We start from the raw sequence: 24,926 nt of genomic DNA on the forward strand, positions 1-24,926 counted from the left end.
CTAATCATTTACATTTTTATGCGGTGTGGTATGCTTTTGTAAGTCATGCTAACTCTTGGACCGGGTTTTGGTTAGATATCTTCTGCTTTTTTTCTCTCCTTCAGAAATATAAGGTCTCTTTGGGTTAGCTCTCTTCTTTTCCCACTTTCTCTAATAAAAAACAATATATTAAGTGTAACATGCCCTCCTGGCACTTACAATTACTAGTCTGCCCTAGGCCCAACAGAGTACCTTTGACCACTGACCTTTGCAGTGTCAACTCTACCCGGCTCGCCTCCTCTGAGGCCTTCAAAGGTCTCTGGCCATGATGTCTTGAATCTATAGTTTAATAACTGGTAGCGCGCTCAAGGACAGCCACGTGTAATCTTAAAAGCCTTTATTATACCTACTCACATAATGCCCTGACTGATGCCCTGATTTGTTGGTTCCCTAGTGAACACCTGGTCTGAAGACCCACGTGTTCACTACCAAACTTCTTACCTCTCATGGCTCCATCAGCTTTGCTTGGCTACCCCAGGCTAGGGAGCCAGGTTAAAGAGCGCCAGGTTAAAGAGAGCGACTGCTGTTTGCAGTGGGCTTATATAGGGCCTGTGAGGTCACACACACAGCCAATCAGCGAGAGAGTCGTCACCCATTATGAAGCTATCTCATTATGGCCAAGAGCCCACCCACAGGGCAGTCCTATATCCACAGAGAATACTTCCTGGGGAACTCAATCTCCCATTGCACTGTGGTGCCTCCCATTTAAAGGGCCCTTACAATTAAGCAAAAAAAGTACTAAGGTTTTCATCTGTTTGTGCCTCAAAATAGATTGTTGATACCTTTTAGTTACCTTTTAGTTTTACATCATTGCCACTCAAGGATATCTCTGTATTTCCCCTGCCATTGAGAAACTTCATTTATTTCTGGTGGGGGAGGAGCCAGTTCTCCTGTCCCACTCTTACCTTTGCCCATCCAAGAGCAGGAGGCAGAGGGGTCAGACCAGTCTGGGCCTGCTAGCCAGGTTGACTGTGGCTGTTGAATGGAATGTGCCATTCATTGGAATGGAAGGAAGGAAGGAATGGAATTGGCAATGAATGAAATGTGCCCAAGCAGTGCATCCAGTGGCGGGAGGAGCGTGCTTGCTTCCTATAACGTTCTCTTCTCTAGAGTATGATGTTCTCTGGGAGCAGGTTTTTTGGGGACCTTCTGGAGGCAGCCTTCGTTTCAGTTCAATTTAATCACCTCCAATGCAGCCAGGAGTTAAAGTCCAGATCCTTTACTGTCTCTTTCCAAATCTTATCTCCTTCACTTGGGGCTCGTCTAGTTTTCTGGAGGCCTTCCGGATCTTGGTTTCAGTGTTCGCCACAGGACAGCCTGCCACCACTTCTCTGTCTTCCTTCTTTCTACCCGACTTGTGAATCTCCTCCATTGAATCCTGGCTCTGAATCTCCTGAAGTCCCCAGCTAGCACAATACTCTCTAAGCTGTTATGTTCTAGGCCAGAACTTGAAACAAGGTGCTACGTCACTGGAATTGATAGAGACAATGCTTATGTACTTAGTTCACACCTTTAGAGTTTGCACCTTTAAGAGAGTTCACACGTTAGAGTTCACACCTTTAGAGAGTATATATAAACTAGGAGCCTCACAAGCCCACTCTCGAAGGCGGAGTCAAATTCATTCCAACTTCCACCTTTGTGCTAGCTGGGGACACTGGCTGCCTTGTTTCTAGCCTAGAGAAAAAGAGTTCCCATACTCTAACAGGGTTTATCCCCTGCTGTATATAGAGTGCATGACTGCCTCCCCTGTGAGATTTTGCAGGAATTAAGAAAGCCCCTGCCAGAATATTATTGTACCCCTCAACCAGCTTCATTCCTTTGGGACAAAGATCTTAAGATATTCCAGAGAGGGATGCTATTCTGCCATCATTAACCATCAATGTCTTAGCGTGTATTATTTTATGAGTATGTGAGAACCCTGAGGAGTCGAGTCTGAGAGGAGGCCTTTAGGCAAGCACACCGAAAGTAGCATGAGGATGCCTGGGACTTGTTGTGGGGGAGGAGGCACTACCTTGAGGGGAAAAGGTATCAAAGGGGAGATCAGAGGTCCAGAAGACTTAATATACGTGATGTAGGTGAACGTAGGTGATATTGGATTAGATCTGAGGTGGCTTCTAGCTATAACAGTGTGATTCAGTAATCCTACGGTTTAGTGGGAGTAGAGAGATGTTTATCCATGCAATGAATCTGGTAGGGTCACATTCATAGGGGCTTTCTCCAAATGACACCCTAGTGCAGTCATCCCTTCTGTCTCCTGTATACATACATACAACATACAACAGCTTGTAGGCCTTGGCTAAAATAGTATTGACACGATTTCCCCTGATCTCGAAGGTAGAAGGCTGTTTCAGATGCTTTGATATTTTCTCTTTCAGTTAACTCTGCAGAAAATAACATAAGAGAAGAAAAGGGGAATGGAGGACCCATCCAGAAGTGACAGTGGCATGAAAACGAAAGCCATCAATGAAACAAAAAAATTTAAGGGGCACAGTGCTGAAAACTTTTGTACTTTTCTCTAAACTTGTTTGCATTTTAAAAATGGGCTTAGCACAGTGCCTGGCACATGATAGACATTTAAGAAATGATCACTGATGAGTTGACTTTCTAAATAGGCTTTTATCTTCTCAGGAAGATTACATTTACCTTCCTTTTCCCACTCCTGTGGGAAAAGTACTTGATTTTGTATCTCTAATATTTTGTATTGTAATTAATTGGAATGTTAGTGTATCTACCCACTGACATTCTTTTCTTATGTATCATTGTAGCTTGAGGTGACTTTGGGTTCTCAGAGAACTATCAGTTCTGAGCTGAGCAACAAGACTTTGTCCTCTAAGGACCCACCAAAGTGTTAAGACATTTGTTATCTTGTTGACCAGTGAATAATTAATTTTCCCCTGAAGTAATTCATGAAAATAATTTGCTATGGTATGGGAGGTTATGATCTCTATTTGTGGAGGGAGTAGTAAGAAATAAAACAAGAAAGATAGGTGGGGGCCAAACTCTAAAGCCTCAAATGTCAGGTTAAGGAGCATATTGGTAGGGTGCTGGGAAGCCATTAAAAAAGTTGTGAACATAGGAGTTATAGTGACCCAATGGAGTCTCACTCCCTTGGCTCTGAATACCTCCAGGGTGGGGACTGCCTTTTTCCCTTCCTTGTATCCTAAGTGCCTAGCCCATGCCTGGCACACAATAGGGACCTGACAAATGCTCCTTGGCTTGACATTCTAATTCTCAGTAAAGTATGTTGTTTGATGGATTTTCTCATAGATCAAAACTGAACTTTTATTTGAAGTTTTATCTGAAAGCATCATGGACCAATTCCTTGCTGCACAAGCAAATCATAATGCTAGCTAACATTTTATAAAGCACATGCAGATACATATGCCATCTCATTTGAGCGTTCATAAATGAGCCTTCACATGCCCTATATCCTGAAATCTTTGCTTTTGAAATGGACTTCTTAGAAATGACAGTTCATTGAGCTGATTTTAGAAAAGCCTGGAAAGACTTACATGACCTGATGCTAAGCAAAACAAGCAGGACCAGAAGTACATTGTACACAGTATCAGCAAGATTATTGTGATGATCAACTAGGAAAGACTTGGTTCTTCTCATTGGTTTGGTGATCCAAGGCAATCCAATAATCTGGATAGAAAATGCCATTTGCATCTAGAAAGAGAACTTGGAGATTGAATGCAAATCAACACATGCTGTGTTCACTTTTTTTGTTTGTTTGGTTTTTTTCCCTCTCATGGTTTTTCCCTTTTGTTCTGATTTTTCTCTCTCAACATGATTCATAAATGTGTATTTTAAAAAGTTAACATACACATATAACCAGAAAAAATAGAAAATAAATAAAAATAAATTAAATTTTAAAGAAATGACAGTTCAACAAAATAGTTCCTTCTTCCATGGGTCCATGACCAACGTGGAGGTCAGGTGGCTTGGTGGCTCAAATGTCTGACTTGAAGTCAGGAAGACCTAAGCTCAAATCTTTCTTCAGACACTTATGGCTATATACCCCTGGCATATCATTATTTACTTCTAGAAGGCTTAGCCATTTCAAGTGATGCAAAAGTTTTAAAAAATATTTTACTGCAGTTTACCATAATTCCTATTTATGCAAATATATCTTAAATAATATAATTTTTTAGCAAATTTTACTTTGAAATAAAAATTTTTATTCTACTATGTCAATTTTCTTTTTGTTTTTTGAAAAAAAAAACCCAATGCATTATCATTTGATACAGCTTGGTCCTATGAAGTATCACTAAACCTGGGTCATTTTCCTCATATATAAGATGGGAATAATAACAGCATCTTCCTCCCAGGGTCATTGTGAGGGTCAGATAAGATAATGTATTTAAAGTGCTTTGAAAATGTTAAAGCATTGTCTAAATGTTAGCTATTGCTGGCCTTTCGATTGTTATTGGTAGCTTATTTGAGTCCAGCTGAGGTTGTTTGCATTTTCTAAAGTAGGCTATGGATTGGGAAACTAGGCGTGAGATAAGCTTGATCGTCTTTTACAGATGATTTTAGATGATGATGATGATGATGCAGAAGGTTACTCAAGGTATGGATTAGATTGGAATAGATGAACTCTGGGCTTTTTTCTAATTCTGAGATTTTTGTGAGTTTTTCCAAGAGGTAGAGCCTTCCAGGGACATTTTGACCTAGACAATCACAATTACCATTATCTATGTTGTATTGTGTTTTTATTTGGTTAAACATTGTTCAATGACATTTTCATCTGGTTCTGGCTATACTTGGTAATGATTTTGACTCCTTTGGTGTAGTGGATAGGGTCCTGTATTTAGAAGCAGGTATATCTGGGTTCATATCCCCATCCAAGACACTTTAGTAGCCCTGTGACCTGTGCAAGTCACTTAAACTCTTTAGATCTCACTTTCCTCATTTGTAAAAGGAGGGTTGGATTAGATATATGATCTCTAAGGTCACTTCCATCTCTAACTGTGATTTTATCATTTGCTTATTTTCTTAGTTGCTTATAAATGGCAGAACTCTGTTCTGAGCAGAGTACACATCCATAATTATTTCAGAGTTTGATAGATTTTTAAAATAATATCATAGAAGCACATAATGTCAAAATGCCATCAAAACAAGTTTGCCTGTTTTATGGGCAAATGTAATTCCATAAACATTTGTGAAGCAAAGATTTATTAGAGGGCTACAAAACCATGTGTTAGGTGAGTCCAAAGGTTGGGAAGGGGAAAGTGAATGGAGTGGAAATAATGTTAATATTGTGATCTTTGTTAGTGATTATTAGTCTCAGAAAAAAGTCATGAAGTCTCCCTGCCACTTTGAATTCTCAAGAAAACAGTAAGAATGCAAATATTTTCCAATTTGGCTGACTTAATGTGGACTTATTCCACTACAAGTTCATATGCTCAAGGTAGTCCTCTGTGACTAAACCATATGGTGATACTGTGTACTCTGAAACTTGGATGGATCTGTGGTCTCCTGGGTGTGGAGATTCCATCCATTGGTGCAAATCACTGCTCTTTCATGCCTTCTTATCCTCTTATGCTTGTTTGTGTAGTTTCATAATTCCTTGATAGAGGGCCCATTCCAGTGTGTTGAAGGTCTTTCTTCTTCCTTTTAGAATGTTATGGGTAGCAAAGTAGTAGCTAATTCCTTCCATACTTTGCAGCTCATTCTTTCTGTGAATGGCTACCTCGCTTTCTAATTATGCATAAGTTGAATGATGTCTTTTATTTCACTTCTTATATGGAACTGATTCCTGCAATATGCTGTAATGCATGTAGACTCAACATATGCCTTTCCATTACTCTTTGGATTACTTGTAATCTTCATTCTTCTGAGATTGTTATTCATAGACTATATAGCCATATAGTATTACTGGATTAATGCTGGTATTAATGAGATAATCTTGCATCAGCAAGCAATTTGAGATCACTGAAAACTCCAAAAAACAATTTCCACATTACAGTTCTGCTTGGTCTCTCACTCGTTTTGGGGCCCAGTTCATTGTCCACTCATAGGTTTTCTTCGCAAGAGTGAGCTAGTTATGTGTGTGTCCCTCTTGGTTAGCTACTTAGCACTGCACTAATAGCATCATTTAAATGTCATCTCCTAAGGTATTATTCAATGGAAATGGTTATAAAGGGATAAATTTCATCTTTGAAAAGTCTTCTTTCCTTTTTCCATCTTACATAGGCATAAAATTCTCATACTCTTTGCTGCTTAAAGCTATATTAATAGTAGTCCTTTAGGCAGTGTGGTGTAGTGGATAGAGGGCTAGACTTGGAATCAGGAAGAGCTAGATTTAAATCCTCTCTGTGACACTTCTAGCTTGGGGACTAGGAGCACTCCTTAGTGTCCTCTCCTGTACAACGAAGTCATGATACCTATGGTACTAGCATCACATAACTACTTTGATAATCAAATGAAATGATGTTTGTAAAATGCTAGCATTTATATAGAACCTCAAGGTTTTCAAAATATTTTCACATTTCCTAACTTATTTGATCCTTGTAACAACTCTGTGAAGTAGGAACTATTATGATCTCTGTTTTATAGGCAGAATTTTAACTCGGGGCTTCCTGACTGCAAAGTCTGTTGTCTAATCACTGCATCAATTGTTATTATTGTTATTATTTAGACATGTTGGATGGTAGGGTAAAAAAAACACAACACAATGAGATTAATATTGCCTGAGTTCTTTTGGCACCCACTTTTGAAAAGTTATAAACCATTCTGGAATATCCCTTCTACTTCCCCTCCTTTTGTCTCTGTCATTTTCCTTCTCTGATTTTTCCTTCTGTTTTGACACTTTCTCCTCTCACTCCCAACTCTTCCACTGCCCAAAGTCTCAGATTGGGGAATAGAAGAAGAAATGATAATTAGTAAGGGCAAAAGAACGGACAGACTTCTTTTTTATCCGCTGAAAACACTAGTTAACATGAAGCCCAGACAATGGATTGAAATATGAACTATTAAGTAATCATTTTGAATTCTTTTTTTTTTTTGTTAATCCAACTTAATGGTCCAGCAAAGTGCCCATTAAATTGTCCATTTGGGTTGAAAAACAGACTAAATAAAGGAACAAGTGATCAATGCATCAACTTTGATTCATATTTAGCATAGCCAATGCATAATAAACTCTTGAAGGTAGAACCATTGTAACAGTTCAACAAGGAATGTTTTATTATGCACCTACTCTGTGCAAGGTATTTCTCGTGACAGAAATGCAAAGTCAGATGTAACATAGACCCAGTTCTAAGGGAACTTAGATTCTAATGGAGGGAAAAGACTTGTTAACAAATAACTCTAATACAAGGGAAAGTAACATGAGTACAAGAAGAGAACTAGAAAAAATGGTGTGAGAAGTTTGAAGAGGGAAAGCTCACTTTCACCTGATCATGAAAATCAGGGAATCCTGACAGGAAGAGGTGGCAACAGAATTAGATATTGAAAGAAGGGGTGGATTTCAACATAGAGTCTGGTGTGGGGGGAAAGCATCTTCCAGGAATGAGGGATAACATGAGCAAAGGCATGGAGAGGAGGAACAGAATGATATGCACTCAAGTTTCTCCAGAATGTAGAATTTGTAAAGGAAAATAATAATCAATCAGTCTGGAAATATAAGTCGGAGTTTGATTGTAGAGAGTCTTGAGTGCTATAGTTACTAGCCTAAATTTTATTCCATGGGCAATGGGGAATCCTGAAAGGTATTGGATAATATGATCATAACAGTACATTATGAGCATTACTCAGCATTATAAATTATTGGAAAGAGGAGAGATTGGAGGTAGGAAAAAGAATTAAGAGAGACTCTTTGAAATAGAACAAGAGGAGATATCTTGTGTTTTTTCATATCTTTTTCTTAGCCCTATTTCTTAGACATGAATTTTTAAAATCCTTGCGTTTTTGAAAAAAAAAACTTTCTTTGTAAAAATTTCCCCCTTCATACACATTACCTGTGAGGTAGACAGAGGAAGAAGTATTTTCTGCCAATATTATATCAGGAGATCTAAAGGTATGGATGGGTTAAGTGATTTGGCCAAGATTGAATAGCAAGGTGATGGCAGATGATTGTGGGCATCCTTTCTAGGAGTCTTATTTTGGCTGATGTTAAGTTTAAATGTGGACAGTGAAGAAAATATATAAATTTGTGGTAAATTCAAGTGTTTGTAGCCACGCTGTAGAATTCAAAACCTTAAGGCAGGTATTTTTTCCCCAGATATCTGAATCCCAACTTCCTCAATTGTAGCTCATGACTCCATGTGGGGTCTTATGGCCAAACGTAGGAGTTGCGAAATCATGATTTCTTATCATTAAATGTTTGATATGTATACTTATTTTTAATACCTATATATCCAGGGTCTCATAAAAATTTCCTGGAACAAGTTTAAGAAGGCTTGGTTTGGATAATCTAGCTGAATTATACTTTGGAATTTGAAAAATCAGGATAATTGAACTATACAGACCTGGCCCCTGGGTCTTGCCTTGTGATTTCATTAGTTTAGGAAACTCCTCAATGAGAAAACTCTGTATCCTCCTAGGACCTTCTCTGCAGCTCATAGTCTTAGAGAGTGACCTATACTCCTCCCTGAAACGTTAAGTGATTTATCCAGGGTCACTTAGCCAATTTGTGTTAGTGTTAGGGCTTGAACTCACCTCTTCCAGGCTTCAAGGCTAACTGTCCATTTTGCCATAATGCCCTTAGGCCTCTCTGTGCATTATCTATTAATGTAATAACTTTTTAATCCATCTAAAACCCAAGTCATACTTTAATACCAGATTTTTATATTAGAAAATAAAATAAAATATAAATATTGTGTGATTCCTGGCCACTAGCAGACAATTTGTTTTGAGGTGACTTTCGACAAATCTTGCAATTGTAAAAATAAATAATCAAATAATCAACTTTTATTTTAATTTTAATTGACTAAATCAATAAAATGCATTTTCATAGTAATAATAGCATCTAACAATTTTATTTTAGTCCATTGGAGAAAGGTAACCCAATATTAATTATGTTCAATATAGCTTTTCAGAGAAGAATTACAGTATTGATTGGTCCATAGTGATTTGTCTTATATAGTCTGTGGGAAAACCTGCTGTGGCCCCTCCTTGGTTCTGATCCTTAATCTTTGAACTCCTCAGTCAGAAAATTGGAACGTCTGAAGTCAACTCAAGTCTAGGTATAAAATTGGACACAGCTAGGTGCCACAGTGGATAGAGAGCACAGGACCTGGAATCAAAAAGATCCATCTTCCTGAGTTCAAATCTGGCTTCAGGGACTTTATTAGCTGCATGACCCTAGGTAAATCACTTGACCCTGTTTATCTCACTTTGGGAAACCACTCTAGTATCTTAGCCAGGAAAATCCCAAATGGAATCATGAAGGTATCAGACATGAGTGAAAAATGACTAAATAGCAGTAATTAAATGACCCACTATGTTAATAGATCATACTAACAGACTCAGACAAGAAACCGCTTTGAAACAATATGCAAAGCTTCAAGTAACTATAGGATACAATTTTACATTTTCTTTTCTCTTCCTATCCCAGAGCAGTTTGAGATTCAAGCTCCTCCAAAACTCATGACCCTGAAAGGGAATGCTTGGATGCAATTTTTCTCTGCAACTAGAGTGTATTTCTGGTGGGGCCTAGGGCACAAGACATTACCAAAGGCTTTAATCTGTCTTGTTGATTTCTTACTCTCTTATGGTTCTTGTTCTTGTCCAGTCTACAATCTATCTCTCCATGAAGCTTTCAGCTTGACTTCCCTTTAGCACCACTCTTGGCATCACGTACTCATCATTTCAGCAGAATCCTTTGTTACTCGTCTATCTTTCCAGAAATCTCCCCTCATCAATCAATAGCACACAGTCTCATGGGAAATAGAGTCCTTCCTTTCTTCTAATGAGCATTTGTATTCTGGGTCCAAGCATCCTGGGAAATGTAGTCATTTCTTGACTTGATCTTGCCTATCTATTATACTTGATCCATAGGATTTATTTTATTTTGTGTTTTTCTTCATTTTAACATGTGCTTATGAAAATGAAACATATTTCATAGCTTTATTTATTTTTTTAAAACTTGCTACTTCCTCAAGTTGTTTCCTTCTCCCCCTTCCCTGCCCCCCCCAGCAGTACCACAAAGATTGTTGTACAGGGGCTCTATTAATCCTACATTTCCTAGATGGTATCTGAGGCACAGTGGGTTTCCACAGAAATTAATTTGTCTTGACAACAGGCCTAAAAATTGGAGTCGAGGGATCACTTGGCAAATTCCCTTTAAACTGAGCACAATAATAAATAGAAAACTGATAACGGCAGTTCTGAAAGACCACACAGAGAAAGAACCAAGAATAAACTTACTATGTGTGCATCTGTGACAACTTCTGTCAACTAGTATTCAAAAGCTTTGTATGTAATATTACACAATTCAGGAGATTAAAATGCAATTTTCAATGCAATTGCTTAATAGTAAATAACTTTTAATGTCACCTATTTTTAAAGCATATCAAAGATCTTAAACAAAATTTATTTTATATTTGAATTAAACTTTTGCATCATCTGGAATAAATGTTAATATTTTATTGACTGTGATTTAGCCTATGAATGTATCTTTTGCTCTCCTGAAAAATCTAAAAGCAATAATTGATAAATAATAGATTCCATTTATATAGTTCTTTACCACAAAGTGCTTTGGATACATTGTTTGGTTTGATATTCTCAGTAACCCTGTTAGGTAGGTACTATTAGGTAGGTAGTATTATTTAATATGTATTTTATAAATAATGTGACTAAAGTTCATAGAGAGTAAGTGAGGTACTGAGGGTGAACATAACTACTAAATGGTGGAGCTTTGGACTTGAGCCCAGATCAACTGTTTGATATTGTCATAGAGAATGTACACCCCCAAGGCCAAAGTGGAGAAGGATTCCTTTAGATTCAGAATTTTTGTGTCATGGACTCTTTTGGCAGTTTGATGTAATCTATAGACTACTTCCCAAAATGAGGCTTTTAAAAAATTGTAATTGAAGGAAATGCTCAATTTCAATTAGATGTTAGGGAAAATAAAGATTTTTTTTCCTATCCAACATCAGGTCCCATGCAATCTGTTCAAGGATCTCTTGGGAATTTTTGCCTGTCAGATCAAGAACTCCTGCTCTAGAAGGTGAGGTTCTCTAGATGCTTCTGTTTGACAATGATATTGTGCTGATGGCATCAAACTCCAGAATGTTGTAGGGCCTCCTAAAGTAGATCCATAATTCTTTACCAAAATTTGGCCTAATCACCCACATGAAATAAAGAAAGTGGATAAAAAAATGCATTTTGTACAGATTATGATAGGCATTTGGATGGCTTCATTTACCAGAGAATTTTATGTTTGTATTCATACACATATCTTGTATAGACATTGCAGATGAACTGTGAAGTGGACCCAGAGTTGAACAGGATAGGGTAAAGCAGGTTAGATCATTTTAAGGAAATTCTGTATTTCTTTCAGTGATTCCAAGCTTTTTCTTGAAACAAAAAGCCCACTTTTAAAACACCAATTCTTCTGGTCATGTTGTATAGCTATATATCCTGGAATTCCATACTTATCAAAGATTTAAAGGTGAATATCACCCAAAAGGTGATGGAGGGGTGTGAATAATTTGCATTGCAGATAAAGAATTGTGCAATAGATAGATGGACCATAAAGAATATCATCAAATTGGAAAAGATGAGCCAGTTGCCTAGTGGGAGTGAGGGATAACATATATGCTTCCTTGGTATGCTTATACTATTAAGAAAATGTTCTGACAGGTACCAGCATGTTAGGTGTACTTATGGAAAGAAATGGACAAGTGTCATCCGAGATAGGCAAATATAGACTGGTTATAATCTGCATCATTAGGAATACCCATATTAATTGAATCAAGATCCATCAAAGTATGTAAGGATTAAAAGTTTTCTCATCCAGTTTTGTATTTAATTTTATCTTAAATAATTAATTGAGAAAATGGCATTAAGAATAAAAAACACTTAGATACAGCATTTAAGAAAATTTTCACTTGTACTCTACTAGTGAACTCATGCTGGAATGTTAATAGGTAAAATTGCAGTCACTATTTCAGAATTAGAAGAGACCTCAGGGTTACTTAGTCCAATTTGTAATTGAAAATGAATCCACACTATAACCTTCCAGAAGTGGTCATCCAACCTTTCTTCTTCTCACTTGATTATCTCATCAACTTTCTTGAGTTTAATTATTACCTGTATGCAGTTGTCTCCCCTGTCTACATAGCCAATGCTAGTCCCTTTCCTCAACTATACTTTGCCTCAACAACTGCTCATTGAATATTTCAAACTGGATGCCTAGTCAGCATCTGAAATTAAAAACGTACAAAACCAGAGCTCCTGGCCTTCCCTCCAAAAGATCAGTCTCTTCCATTCTTTCCTATTTCTGTTGATGGCAATACCATCCTTCTTGTCACCCAGGTTCACTGCTTTGGTATCATGCTTGACACTGCCTGTTTCTTGCCTCATTGCCAAATCTTGTTTCTACAGCCACACCATCTATTTTTAAAATTTTAAGTATTTTTATTTCTTTTGATAAATATCTCCAAATTACATGTAAACATTTTTAACAACAATTTTTAAAATTTTTGAATTCTACATTATCCTGTCCCTCCTTTCTCCTTGAGATGACAAAAAACTTGGTATCAATTATACATGTGAAGTCATGCAAAACATTTCTTTATTAGCCAGAAAAGAAAACAGAAACACAAGAAAACAATAAAAATAGAGTAGGAAAACATATGTTTCAATTTTCAATTAAAGTTCATCAGTTCTTTTTCTGAAGGTGACTGGCACTTTTCACCATGGGTCTTGGGTCATTGTCTTGATGTGAGCAGTTTTGTATTTCACAATTGATCATCTTTAAAATATTCTCTTACTGTGTGCAGTGTTCTTCTGGTTCTGCTCATTTCATTTTTTGTTAGTTTATATAAGTCTCCTGAGGTTTTTCTGAAACCATCCTCTTTATCATTTCTTATTGCAGAGTAGTATTCCATCACAGTCATGTGCCATGACTGTGATGGAATACTACTCTGCAATAAGAATTAATTTTATTTGTGCAAAGGCTTGTAAATTACATGTAATCAATTATTATTTTACATCCCATGATGTTCTCTATCTCGTTTGGTCATAACTCTTTCCTTTTCCAAAGGTCCAGCTGGTATATTTTTCCATCTTCCCCTAATTTATTTATATTATCACCCTTTATAGCTAAATAATTTCTCCATTTAGATCTTAGTATTCAGTGGGAGATATTGGTCTATGCCTTGTTATTCAGTTGTGTGTGCCTCTACATGACCCTGTGGACCATACCATTTAGGTTTTTTTGTTTCTTTCTGGCAAAGATACTGGAGTAGTTTGTCATTTTCTTCTCTAGTGGATTAAGTTAAGCAGTTTAAGTGATTTGCTCAGGGCGGCGGAGCTAGTAAGTGTCTAAGGCCAGATGTGAACTTCTGTTTTCTAGGTTCTCTATCCACTGAGTCGTCTAACTGCCTTCTGATCTGTGTCTGCTTTTTGCAAAATTGCTTTTCAGTTTTCCCAGTGATTTTTGCCTTATCTTGAGTTCTTACCACCAAAGCTTGGATATTTGAATTTATTATGTATATTATGTAACTAATCTATTCCCCTGATCTTCCACTCTGTTTCTTAGCTAGTACCAGATTGCTTTGATGATTACCTCTTTGTAATATAATTTGAAATCTAAAAGTGCTAGGTCACCTTCCTTCACATTGTTTCCCATTTATTCCTTTGATATTTTTGGCCTTTTGTGCTTCCAAATGAATTTTGTTACTATTCTTTCTAGCTCTATAAAATTATAAAATAATTATTTTTGTTTGAGTTGGCACTGAACAAGTAAATTGCTTTAGGTAGAATTATCATTTTTATTCCATTGGTACAGTCTACCCATGAGCAATTAATATTTCTTCAATTATTTACACCTACCTTTATTTCTGTGAAAAGGGTTTTGTAGTTGTGTTCATATAGTTCCCAGGTTTGTCTTGGCAGGTAGATGCCCACATATTTCCTATCGTCTGTCATTATTTTAAATGGAATTTCTGTATTCCTTGCTGCTGGGTTTTGTCGGTAGTATATAGAAACACTGATGATTTAGGTGGGTTTATTTTTATATTTTATTGTTTGTTATTGATTGTTTCAACTTATTTTTTACTTGATCCTCAAGGATTCTCTAAGTATACCATTACCTCATCTGCAAAGAGTGATTTTTTTTTCCTCATTGCCTATTTTTATTCCTTCAATTTCTTTTTCTTGTCTTATTGATATAGCTAGCATGTCTAGTACAGTGTTGTATAAGAGTGGTGATAATGGACCTCCTTGATTCATTCCTGATCTTATTGGGAAAGTTTCAAGTTTATCTCCATTACTGAAAATGCTTACTCTTGGTTTTAGATAGATACTACTTATCACTTTGAGAGTGGTTCCATTGATTCCTATGCTTTCTAATATTATTAATAGTAATGGGTGCTGAAGTTTGTCAAAGGCTTTTTCTGCATCTACTGATATGCGATTTTTTGTTATTGATATGGCCAACTGTATTGAGAATTTTCCTGATAATTGAACCATACCTGCATAACTAATATATACCACTTAGTTGTAGTCTAGGATATTTATGTTATATTGCTATAATCTCCTTGCTATTATTTTATTCAAAAATTTTACATTGATATTCATTAACAAAATTGGTATGTGATTTTCTTTCTCTGTTTTTGCTTTCCTTGGTTTGGGTATTAAAACCATATTTTTTCATAAAAGGATTGTGGTAGGATTCCTTCTTTACCTATTTTTCAAATAATTCACATAGTTTTGGGATTAATTGTTCCCTAAATGTTTGGTTAAATTCACTTATAAATCTATCTGGTAACTGTATAAATAGGTATACATATATTATATTTAACATGTACTTTAATATATTTAACATGTATTGGACTACCTGCCATCTAGGGGAGGATATGGGGGGAAGGTGGGGAAAAGTTGGAACAGAAGGTTTTGCAAGGGTCATTGTTGAAAAATTACCCATGCATATGGTTTGTAAATAAAAAGCTATAATAAAAAATATATCTGGTCCTTGGGATTTTTTCTTAGGCAGCTCATTGATGGCTTAATCAATTTCTTTTATTAAAAATTGAATTATTAAAAGATTCTGTTTCTTCTGTTTTTTATATATGGTTTGTAAATATTCATACATTTCATTTAGATCATCACTTTTACTTATATATAGTTCAGCAAAATAATTCCTAATAACTGCTTTAGTTTCTGTTTCATTGGTGGTGAAGTCGCCATTTTAATTTAGATGTGGTAATTTGGTTTTCTTTTTTTTATTGTTATTTAATCAAATTAACCAATGATTTATCTATTTTATTGTTTTTTTAAATAAGACTAGCTTATAGTTTTATAGTAGTTCATATGTAGCTCATAGTAGTTCAATGGTTTTCCTTAATTTTTTATTAATCTCTCTTGATTTTCAGGATTTCTATTTTGCTTTTTAATTGGATATTTTCAACGTTTTTTTTTTTTTGAGTTGCATGCTCAATTCATTGATCTGCTCTTTCTGTCTTTTATTGATGTATGCATTTACAGATATAAATTTCCCCCTAGGTACTGCTTTGGTTGTGTCCCACAAATTTTGGAATGTTTTGTCCTTGTTGTCATTCTATTTAATGAAAGTATTGATTGTTTCTATAATTTGCTCTTAGACCCATTTGTTCAGTTTATTTAGTTTCCCATTAATTTTTAATTTATGCTTTCATAGTCCCTTATTAAAAGTAGCTTTTACTGTATTATAATCTGAAAAGAATACATTTAATATTTCTGCTTTTCTGCATTTGTTTTTGAAGTTTTACAAAAACATTTTAATAATAGCTTTTTATTTAAAAAAAACATGCAAAGATAGTTTTCAACATTCATTCTTGTTAAACCTTGTGTTCCAGATTTTTCTCCCTTCCTTCTTCCCACCTCCCTCCCCTAGACAGCAAATAATCAAAGTGAAATTCTGCTAAACCTATTTCCACATTTATCATGCTATACAAGAAAAATAAGATCAAAAAGAAAAAAAAATGAGAAAGAAAAAAAGCAATCAAACAGCAACAAAAAAGTGAAAATACTCTTCCGTGATCCACATTCAGTCCCCATAGTCCTCTCTCTGGATGCATCCTCTATATTACAAATCTATTGAAACTAGTCTGAATCACCTTATTGTTGAAAAGAGCCAAGTCCATCACAGTTTATCATCCCATAATCTTGTTGTTGCTGTTACAATGTTCTCTTGGTTCTACTTACTTCACTTAGCATCAATTCATGTAATTCTCTCCAGGCCTTTCTGAAATCATCCTGCTGATTACTGTTTTTATAGACCAACAATATCCCTTTACTTTCATATATCATAACTTATTCAGTCATTTACCACCTGATAGACATTACTCAGTTTCCAGTTCCTTGTCAAAAAGGGCTGCTACAAACATTTTTTTGCTTTTGAAGTTTTTATGCCTTAATAATGCCCAAATAAATTTGCGTGTGTGAACATAGCATGTACACCCAAGAAAAAAGTATGCTCTTTTTTCTTCTCAGTTTTCTCTAGAGATTCAACATACCTAATTTTTAGGGGAAAGTTGAGGCCCCCTACTAGTATAGTTTTACTCTCTATTTCTACCTGTAATGCATTTAACTTTTCGTTTAAGAATTTGGATGCTATACCTTTGATGCATATATATTTAATATTAATATTATTTCATTGCCTGTGATTCCTTTTAGCAAAATTCAGTTTCTCTATCAATTTCTTTTAATTAAATCTATTTTTGCTTTTATTTTGACTGAGATTATGATTGCCACCCCTGCCTTTTTTTTTTAAATTCAGCTGAAGCATAATAGATGCTGTCCTGGCCCATTAGTTAAACTCTTTGTGTGATTTTCATAATATATTTTTGAATTGTGGTTTCTAATCTATTCTGCTATCTACTTCCATTTTATGGGTGAGTTTCCCTCCAATGTAACCTACAAGAGTGTATTTCCTTCTGATCTGTTCTCTTCTGTTTAATTTTCTTTCTCTGTTTTTATTCTGCCCATCTTTTCAAGTCTGTTTTGCCTAATTTTTCCTCTACCATTTTGATTTTGAAAATCAAAAAAAAAATTTAGCGCTAAGGAATTATTGGTCTTGTGTCCAATTTAGTCTTTCTTTGAGACTTTGCTTGTAACTTTTTTGACTTTATTGTTTTCTGAGTTTGCTTCTTGATCTTCCCTGTCACCATAGTAACTTTTTATGGTCAGATTCTTTATTTGTGATTGGCTTATTATTAAACTTATTTCTTTATTTGGAACTTTATGTTAATTTTGGCTTTTGTTCCCATTGTGTGTGTGTGTGTGTGTGTGTGTGTGTGTGTGTGTGTGTGTGTATTTGTGGGGGGAGAACACTTATGCTTCAGGCTTTTTCACACTGCTCTTTTCAGAATTAACTCTGGGAGTTTAGGAGTTTTTGTTACTTCTATAGTGTTGTGATCATCTTTGACTTGAGAAATTGTGAAGTTGCTATTCCTTCTATTACCATCACCTAGTCCCATGATTGGTATTTATCCACATGGCTTCTGGGTCAGCCTCCTTTCATACATTACAGATCTCTTTCTGATCTTCTGTGGTGTCTCAGGTTGGAAGAATGTCTCTGACCTTTTATTGGCTCTGCCTCTCCAGAATTTGTTTTAAGGTGTTACTATAAAATTGTTTAGAGGTGAATGTGTGTTTTCTCTGCTCTGCCTTCTTGACTCCACCTCTGGAAGAAGCACAGCATCTATTAAGCATCACCCTTTCTCCACTCACACAGTCATCATTCTAGTTCAGGCTCTCATTATCTCTCCTGCAGACTACTGCAATATCATCCTAATTGGTCTTTCTCTACTTTAATCCATTCTTCTTGTGTTATCCCAAGTGATTTTTATAAAGCTAAGATCTGACCATATCAGTTGCCTATGCAGTAAATCTCAGTGATTCTGTATTATTGCTAGGATCATTTATGAAGCATTCTGTTTAGCCTGCAAAGCTCTTTACAACCTTGCCTCATTCTAGATTTCCAGTTTTATTGCACATTACTCCAGACTGGTTTTCTTGCTGTTTCTCACACAGAATGTTTCATCTCCCATCTTTTTGTCTTTCTCCCATGTCCAGAATCCATTTCCTTTCTTCTCCTCTTCTTGACTCCATTTGCTTTTAGAAGAATTTATTGAGAAGATTAAAAAAAAGAATGCGTGGTCAGGTGGCGCAGTGGTTTAGAGTACAGGACCTGGAGTCAGAAAGACTTCATGAGTTCAGATCTGGCCTTAGACACTTACTAGATGGATAACTGACCCTGAGCAAGTCATTTTACCCTATTTGCCTCAGTTTCCTCACCTGTAAAATGATCTAGAGAAGGAAATGGAAAATCACTCCAGTATCTTTGCTTGGAAAACCCCAGATGGGGTCATGAAGAGTCAGACATGACTGAAATGACAGAACAACAAGAAAAATAGCAAGAATCATTGGTATAAATCATCCTCGCCCCCAGGTCTAGGGACATACTGTCTCCTTGGACGCACAGGGTCCCTGGAGAGAGGGGCTTCAATTTAGAGTATAATGGTTATGAGGCACCTATAATACTACCTGTGTCCTGACTCTGGACAATCTTTTCTCCCTTTTAAGAGTCCTCATCTTATTTACTCTTGAGTATTGTTGTTGATGTCTACATCACTCCACTGTGTCTCAGCTTGGTAGTCCATTGCTATGATGGGTCCATTGTTATTTTGACTCTTCACTGAGCCTGCTAGCTGCTGGGCTAGGGCAGTCAGCTGCTGCCCTGCAATCTCTTCCGATCTTAGAGTGCTCATCAGGTGCCATGCTCGTGCATATTCATCTTCATGTTGTTGTTTAGCCACCTCCTAAGTCCGGCAACTAATGGTTCCAATGGACCATGCTACTGACTGCTCATTGGTGGTACTTGAAATGTAATGTTTGGCTCTCATGTACAAGGTCACTTCCTGGACACATCTGTTGCAATCATATGGGAGCTAAGGCTGGGGCTCTTCCCTCAGCCAATTCTTGGAGAAGCAGCTCAAAGTAATGCTGCTTCATCATTGCAACAAAGGAAAAAGACTAACAGATGGAGGGACTCCCCTTTTATGTGCACAGAGAGTTTTGGCTCAGCAACTGCTGAGTCATCAGTTCTACTGATTCCATAACTGCTTAGAAGACTTTTCTTCCTTCCATAGTACCAACCTCTGAGTCACCACAGCCAGACGCTAACTGCCCCCATGATTCTACAAGGTCACTTGGATTGAAACCAGGTAGCAGATATCTCTGCATGCACCAAGGCTTCCCTCCTTCCCTCCCCCATTAGTCAGTTCACCCTGTTACACATTTCTGTTTCTATGTTCTCTCTCTTGTTTGAATAATAAGCACCTTGAGGGTAGGGTTCATTTTCACCTTTGTCTTTATATCCCTAGTGCCTAGAACTACAGGAGCATATTCAGTCATTCTGTTATTTTTCAGTTGTTGCCAACCCTTCAGGACCTCATTTGGGATTTTCTTGGCAAAGGTGTTAAAATGGTTTGCCAGTTCCTTCTCCAGATAATTTCACAGAAGAGGAAACTGAGGCAGAGAGGGTGAAGTGACTTGCCCAGGCTCACACAGTTAGTAAGTGTCCGAGGTTGGCTTTGAATTTGGGAAGCTAAATCTTACTGAATCCAGGTATGGCACCCTGGTGCTCAATAATTATTGATTAATCTATAAATTCACAAAATCATAAAAAATGTTAAATATCCCAGGGAGAAGCACATTCCCTTTTCCAAACTGACATAGTTGAAGATGTTTACATATTACATGTCTTACACCATGTTGCTTTCATTTGTTTTGTTTTTGTTCTTTTAATGGCTAACCTCACAAAAGGTAAAGATAAGAGAAGTTGTCAAAACAGACCTGTGTAGATGTGAAAGGAACTCAGCAAACAGTGTATGTTGTTCAAAACAATGCAAAGGAGGGCAAAGAGAAGATCATGACACGGGCCTGTGAGAGAAGTATCATCAGTTCCCAATCTTTGTATGTTCAGAGACGGAGAGGAAAGCTAAAGACAATAGAAAAAAATAATAAAAAAATATAAGGGTTTTTGGGGGAAGAGAGAAGAGGGTCAGAGAAGGAATACTTTTTCTGTTTGGAGTGGATGGAGTAACAGATAGAAAAAGGTGGCGCTGTTCAAATCTCATTTTGTTTCTGTTTTCTCTGCCAAGAAAAATGAGCTTTGGACTAGAATAAATAGAACAAAAATGGCTAATTATAGATTTGATATAAAAGATATATAAGGAGAGATAGCAAGGAAATACCAGCAGGCTCAGATGAACTAAACCCTGGGATACTGAACAGACAGGTAATAGTTATAATAATGATAACAGTAATGATAATAATTACAATGATTTTAATAGCTTATAGAGCTTTATGGTTTCCAAAGTGTTTTAGAAATGTATCATTTTATAACAACAACAAACAATAGCAACTGGCATCTTTTTAGTATCTGCTATGTGCCAACCATTGTTAGGCACTTTACAAATATTTCACTTAATTCTTTCAACAATTTAGATGCTATCACAATTCTCTTTTTATATTGAGGAAACTGAGGCAAACAGGTTAAATGACATGCTCAAGTTAACATAGTATGTGTCTGAGGATGAATTTTAATGCAGGTCTTCCTGAGGCTAGGCCCAGTAAACTGTCTACCATGCTACCTAGCTGCCTGGATGTTGTGACTAAACCATTGTCAGTGATCTTTGAAAGATTGTAGAGAACAAAAGATCTGGCATCATTTGAGAAGGGGTAAATATGCTGATTTCCATAAAAGGAAAAAGAAAGGAGTCTGTAAACTATGGAACAGTGAGCTTGAATTTAATTCTTCACTTAACTTTGAATGTATTATTATTTTTTATTAAAGCTTTTTATTTTCAAAACATATGCATAGAAAATTTTCTACATTGACCCTTGTAAAACCTTGGGTTCAAAGGTTTTTTCCCTCCCTTTCCCCCACCCCCTTGATGGCAAGTAATCCAATATACATTAAACATGTGCAATTCTTCTAAACATATTTCCACAATTATCACGCTGCACAAGAAAAATCAAATCAAAAAGGAAAAAATGAGAAAGAAAACAGAAAGCAAACAATTTAACAAGTGAAAATACTATGTTGTGATTCGCACTCTCCTCTCTCTGATGCAGATGGCTTTCTTCATCACAAGTTCATTGGAACTGGCCTGAATCACCTCATTGTTGAAAAGAGCCACATCCTTCAGAATTGATCATCGTATAATCTTGCCGTTGCTGTGTACGATGATCTCCTGGTCCTGCTCATTTCACTCAGCATCAGTTCATGTAAGTCTCTCCAGGCCTCTCTGTATTCATCCTGCTGGTCATTTCTTATAGAACAATAATATTCATATGCCATAATTTATTCAGCCATTTTCCAGTTGATAGGCATCCACTCAACTGTGACCATTTAGAAAAGGAAGTGGTCACAGTCAGTATGGCATTATCAAAAACAGAGCATTACAGATCAACCTTAATTCCTTTCTTTGTTTTCTCCAGTTTTACTAAACTATTAGGCATGCTGCAGAGGTAGTTTATTTATTTTTAGCAAAACATTTGAATGTCTCTCATGTTTTTTCCAGTGGCCAAAATGAAAATCCGTAGGTCACATGATAGTATAGCTGAGTGGATTTGGAACTAACTGATTGAATGACTGGACTCAGAGATTAGTAATTAATGAATCCTTGTCCATTTAGAAACAAGTCTCTACTGGAGTGCTTGAGGGAGTTCTACTTGGTCATGAGTCGTGTACAATTTTTATTAACGGCTTGTGATAAAGACAGGGATGGCTTATTCATCACATTTGCAGGTGACACAAAGTTGGAAGACATAGCTAGCACTCCATATGATAAAGTGGAAATCTTCAACCTAGATGGCATTGTGAGTAAAGAGCTGGGCCCAAAGTCCAGAAAACTTGGTTCAAATCCAGCCCTTAGTCACTGACTAGCTTGTGTGACTTTGGTCAAGTCATTGAACTTCATTTATCTCAGTTTCTTCATCTATAAAATGGAGATAATCATTGCAGTTAACTGATAGAGTTGAGGCGAAGATCAGATGAAATAATAATTGCATAGTACTTAGTATGATGCCTGACACATAGTGTTTTATAAATATTAGTGGCAGCTGCTGCATTTAGGATCACTACTACTCCTCTTTTGACAGACTTGAAAATTGAGTTGGATCTATTAAGGAAAAAAAATATTTTTTAAAAGGAGTAAAATCTTGGGTTCAAAAACAAACTTCTTAAGTACTAGATAGGGGAAGCTAGTGAGACAGCAGTTTGTCTACAAAACATGTAAGGATTTTGGTGGACTCTAAGCTCTGTAGGAGTCAGTGGTGTGATATAGTGGTCAAAAAAGCTACAGTGTTCTGGGTCCACAGTCATAGAATCATAGTATCCAAGAAGAGAGATATGAAAATCCTACTTTCTTCTGGCCTAGTCAGAACAGTTCTAAGTTTTGCATTTTAACAAAGGACGCCAGCAAGCTAGAGATCATGGAGAAGATGGCAACCAGGATAGTGAAGAGGTTTGCGTTCCTGTCACATAAGGATTAGTTGAAAGAACTGGGGCTATTTATCCTGGGAAGAAAAGACTTAAAGGGGGCATGATAGCCTCCTTTTTCAGGTCTTTGAAGGGCTTTCTTGAAGCAGAGGGCTTAGACTTGTTCTACTTGTCCCAGAACACCAAGAGGAATGGAAAGTGGGTAGAAGTTAGGGATGTTAGGGAAGTCTTTCTGTCAATTGGGCTTATTCAGAAATAGAATGATTGCTTCTGGAAGTTTGAACTGCTTCTTCACTGGAAGTCTTCAAGCAGCTTTTCACATCATTTGGCAGGTCCTTTGTTAACTTTTGTCCAGCTATGGATTTGAGTAGCTGGTCTCTGAATTTCCTTCTACCTCAGAGATTCTGGAATTCTGTTAAAAAAAATGCTCTAATTTGTCATCTGTGAAATAGGCAATGTTTAACTTGTCAATACATTTATGAAAATGTCAGTCTTGGTTATTAAAGAGCAGTATCCTGTGTGGTAAAATGTATGTTAATAACAATCTACATACCACCAGGTGGTTTTTGGTATTTCTAGTTTGAGTAACAGAATAATAACTTAAATTGATATAATGCTTTATATCAATGACCTCATGTAAGCTTTTTACCAATCCTGTGAGGTTGGAGGTATAAGTATTCTTATCCCAATTTTATTATATATGAGGAAATTGTGGATTAGAGGCAACCACTAATGTGTTCAGGGCCATGTGGCTGATGAGTAGTGAGTCTGGAAAATAAACACAGATCATCAGACTCTCAAATCCATTTTTCTCTTCCTCTTCTTCCAATATGCCTTTGCTTTATACAGAAGCTTTTCTTCTTAGCTTTGAGATACATAATGGAGTTAATGATAGATAACCTCAGGTGACTGAGTTCTGAACTTTGTAGAGAAGTGGTCTCAAATACAAAAAGAAAGGGGGATTACTGAAATTTGTGTTATGTATGTATATATGTAAATACATGTATGTGTATACACACATATAATTCCATATAAAGAAATATGAATGCACACATATATTATCACATTGTTATTTGAATAGTGTGTATATATATATATATATGTATGTATATATATATATATATATACACACACTATTCAAATATATATATATATATATATACACATACCCAAAGTGCATGACTGGAAAGATGTTATCTTCAAAAGGAAATTTGAATAGAGAGGAAAGTCACTTTTCTGTCTTAAATTTGTTGAGTTTTAGCTGCATATGAGACATCTAACTTGAGATGTTCAAAAAGCAATTGATGATACAAATCTGTAGCTCAGGAGAGAGGTTAAGACTGGATGTATAGAGCCAGGAATCATTTGCATAGTGATGGTATTTGAATCCTTGGAGGATGATTTCACCAAGCAAGGGAATATAGAAGGAGAGAGAAGGCCCAAGCAGACATAATTAGATGAAGTTCCAACAAAGGAGATTGGGAAGTGGTCAGACAGATATGAAGTCAGAACCAGGAGAATGCAATGTCACAAAAGCCTAGAGAGGAGAGAATAACCAGGAGGAGATGTTGATTGGTAGTGTCAAAATTTGCCAAGAAGCTAAAAAGGTAAGGATTAAGAAAAGTTTGCCCAGATATGGCTTGTAAGAGATTATTGGTAACTTTGGAAAGAAATTCTTCAATTGAATGATGAGACTCAAAGTCAGATTAAAGGATATATAGTAGTGAGTGAGAGAAGAGGAAGTGGAGGTGGACAAATTAGTCAAGAAGGAGAGGAGAGAGAGAGAGTATGATAGCTGGTGAGGATGGTCAGAAAAAAAGGAATTTTTTAAGGATAAGAGGACACATGGTTTGCTTTTAGACAGCAGGAAAGGAGCCCCTGGAAAGGGAGAAATGAAAGACTTGAGCCAATGAGGCAAGCAACAAGCATTTATTAAGTGATCAGAACAATCTTTTGCATTAGTTTGGAGGAGGTGGGATGAAGGGTTCATGTGGAAGTTTCCTTTCCATGGAGAAGGCTAGGCCATGTCTTCACGCATGACAGGAGTAGAGGAAGAGCTAGTGGGAAAAGATGTGTGAATGATGTGAGATGAGGAAAGGAGAAGAAGGAACTTTTAGGGAAATTCATAGATATTTAGAATTGTGAAATCAGTGGATATATTCAAAGCTGAACTGAGGCCTAACAAACTCCAGTATATAGAGAGTGGTAAAATATAACAGATAAC

At 36.5% G+C, this 24,926-nt stretch overlaps 1 long non-coding RNA gene across 4 annotated transcripts in view; it reads left to right on the forward strand.

Annotated features, from left to right (window-relative positions):
• Nucleotides 1-24,926, forward strand: part of LOC141548256 (uncharacterized) — a 416,517-nt gene that overhangs the window by 93,459 nt on the left and 298,132 nt on the right. For 3 of the 4 annotated variants that reach the window (XR_012483868.1, XR_012483867.1, XR_012483869.1), the window contains one exon: nt 21,334-21,486. This is a non-coding gene — a long non-coding RNA (uncharacterized LOC141548256). Of the gene's footprint in view, nt 1-11,149; nt 11,213-21,333; nt 21,487-24,926 lie in introns of those variants that run through there. The other variant, XR_012483870.1, reaches the window with a different exon arrangement.

The sequence above is a fragment of the Sminthopsis crassicaudata genome, chromosome X (genome assembly GCF_048593235.1).
Source record: "Sminthopsis crassicaudata isolate SCR6 chromosome X, ASM4859323v1, whole genome shotgun sequence".
NCBI lineage: Eukaryota > Metazoa > Chordata > Mammalia > Dasyuromorphia > Dasyuridae > Sminthopsis > Sminthopsis crassicaudata.